Source organism: Ursus arctos, unplaced genomic scaffold (assembly GCF_023065955.2).
Source record: "Ursus arctos isolate Adak ecotype North America unplaced genomic scaffold, UrsArc2.0 scaffold_25, whole genome shotgun sequence".
Classification (NCBI taxonomy): domain Eukaryota; kingdom Metazoa; phylum Chordata; class Mammalia; order Carnivora; family Ursidae; genus Ursus; species Ursus arctos.
Genome location: NW_026622930.1, coordinates 9,959,646 through 9,962,363, shown reverse-complemented (window position 1 = coordinate 9,962,363; position 2,718 = coordinate 9,959,646).

Here is a 2,718-nt window from a genome sequence, read left to right as displayed (position 1 = left end):
TATTTGTTGTTTGTAAATATTTTCTTTTTGGAAAAGATTTTATTTATTTATTTGAGAGAGAGAGAGAGCACAAAGGGAGAGGGAGAGGGAGAAGCAGACTCTCCGCTGAGCAGGGAGCCCAATGTGGGGCTCGTTCCCACAACCCTGGGATCATGACCTGAGCCGAAAGCAGACGCTTAACCAACTGAGCCACCCAGGTGCCCCTGTAAATATTTTCATGGGGTAAATTCCTAGCAGTGAAATTCCTGAATCAAAAAATTGTGGTTTTTTCCTACTTTTAGCTTTAATAGACACCACAAAAGTATGTTCCCATAAGACTGGACACATTTCTACTCTCCCATCTGTTGTATGAGAAGATCTGATTTTCACATGGAAATCAGCAGAGTATTGTCAACTTTGCACATTTATGCTGATCTGATAGGTGGCAGGTCGCACTCTGATTTGTGTTTTTAAAATTATGAGTGGAGTTGAGAATTCTTTTATATTTCCATTGGCCATTTGTGTATCTTTTTCTGTACGTTGCCTGTTTAAAGCCTTTGCCCACTATTCTACTGGGTTACTTGCTGTCTCCTTATAGATTTGAGAGAGTTATTTAAAGTTAAAATGATCCTTTGTCGTATCGACTACAAAATTTCTGTTTATCCTTTGGCTTTGTTTATGGCATTTTTTTGGTATGGCAGTTGGATACATATTTTTTTTTAATGAATTGATGTGAAATTATCATTAAAACCACAGAATTAGGGGTAACAACTTAATATATCAGGAATTTCACTGGCTTATTTAGAAAATGTTGGTCATACATTATAATTACTATTAAATTTGAAACTAATTTGTATCATGTTGTCTTTCCTTGTGAAAGACATCTTACCATTTTTAAGTGTACAGTTCGGTGGTACTAAGGACATTGACGTCGTTGTGCAACCATCACGACCATCCACCCCCAGAGATCTTCCCATCTTGCAAAACTGAAACTCTGTCCCCAGTAACCACTGCCTTCCCATCTCCTCCTCCTCTCACCCACCGCCCCCACCATTCTGCTTCCTGCCTCTGTGATTTCGATATTCAAGGTACCTCCCAGAAGTGTAATCTACAAATACAGTATGTGTCCTTCTGTGACTGGTTGATTTCACTTCCTCAACTATGTTAAGTAGAAGAGGCCAAAGCAGGCATTTGGGTCTTGTTCCTAATCTTGTTCCTGAAGAGAACATTCAGTCTTTCCCCATGGACGCTGATGTTAGCTGTGGGTTTTTCATACTTGACCTTTATGATGTTGAAGGTAGTTTCTTTCTATTCCTCATTTTTTGAGTGTTTTTACCATGAAAGGGTGTGAAATTTTCTCTGCATCAACTGTGACAATCACGTGTTTTTTTCTCTTCATTCCGTGGATGTGATGCACTGTATTGATTGATTTCCGTATGTTACCCCAGGCTCGCATTCCAGGGATAAATCCCGCTTGGTCCTGGTGTATCATCCTTCTACTGTGCTGTTGAATTGTCTTTGCTAGTGTTCTGTGGAGGAGTTCTGCATCCACATTCATCAGAGATGTTGGTCCGTGGTTTTCTTTTCTTATAGTGTCTTCGTCTGGCTTTGGTATCGGAGTAATGTTGGCCTCATAAAATGAGTTGGGCAGTGTTCCCTCCTCTTCCAATGTTTTGGGAAGAGTTGTGGAGGATTTGTGTGAATTCTTTTGGGTTCCAGTACAGTGATTAACAGTTCTACCCATTACTCAGTGCTCACCACGATAAGCGTGGTCACCATCTGTCACCATACACGTTATCACAGTATTACAGACTGCATGCCCTATGCTGCACTTTCATCTCCTGAACTTATCTATTTATAACTGGAACTTCATACCTTTTAATCCCCTTCATCTATTTCATCCATCCCTTTATCCCCCTCCACTCTGCTGACAACCAGTTTGTTCTCTGTGTTTTAAGAGTCTGTTTGTTTTTTGTTGTTGTTGTTCGTTTGTTCATTTGTTTTGTTTTTAGGTCCCACATACAAGTGAAATCATATATATTTGTCTTTCTCTGTCTGGCTTATAATTTCACTCAGCATAACACCCTCTAGGTCCATCCATGTATCACAAATGGCACCCTATCACTCTTTTTTATGACTGAGTAATATTCCACTGTGTATAGCTACCACATCTTCTTTATCGACTGAGCTATTTTCATGGACACAGGTTGCTTCCGTATTTTGGCTATTGTAAATCATGCTGTGCTAAACGTAGGAGTGTATAGATCTTTTCCAATTAGGGGTTTCATTTTCTTTAGGTAAATATCCAATAGCAGAATATGATATTTCTATTTTTAATTTTTTAAGGCCCCTCCATACTGTTTTTCCATAGTGGCTGCACCAGTTTGCATCCCACCAACAGTGTACGAAGTTTCCCTTTTCTCCACGGCCTTGCCAACACTTATAATTACTCGTCTTTTTGATACTAGCCATTCTGACAGGTGTGAGGTGCTATCTCACTGTGGTTTTGATTTGCATTTCCCTGGTGATGAGCGATGGTGAGCATCTTTTCATGTGTCTGTTGGCCAACTGGATGTCTGCTTTGGAAAAATGTCTACTCGGGTCCACTGACTATTTTAAAATTTAATGTATTGTTTTTTTGGTGTTGAGTTGTGTAAGTTCTTTATACATTTTGGATATTAACCCCTTATTGGATATGGCATTTGCAAATATCTTCTCCCACTCAGTAGGTTGCCTTTT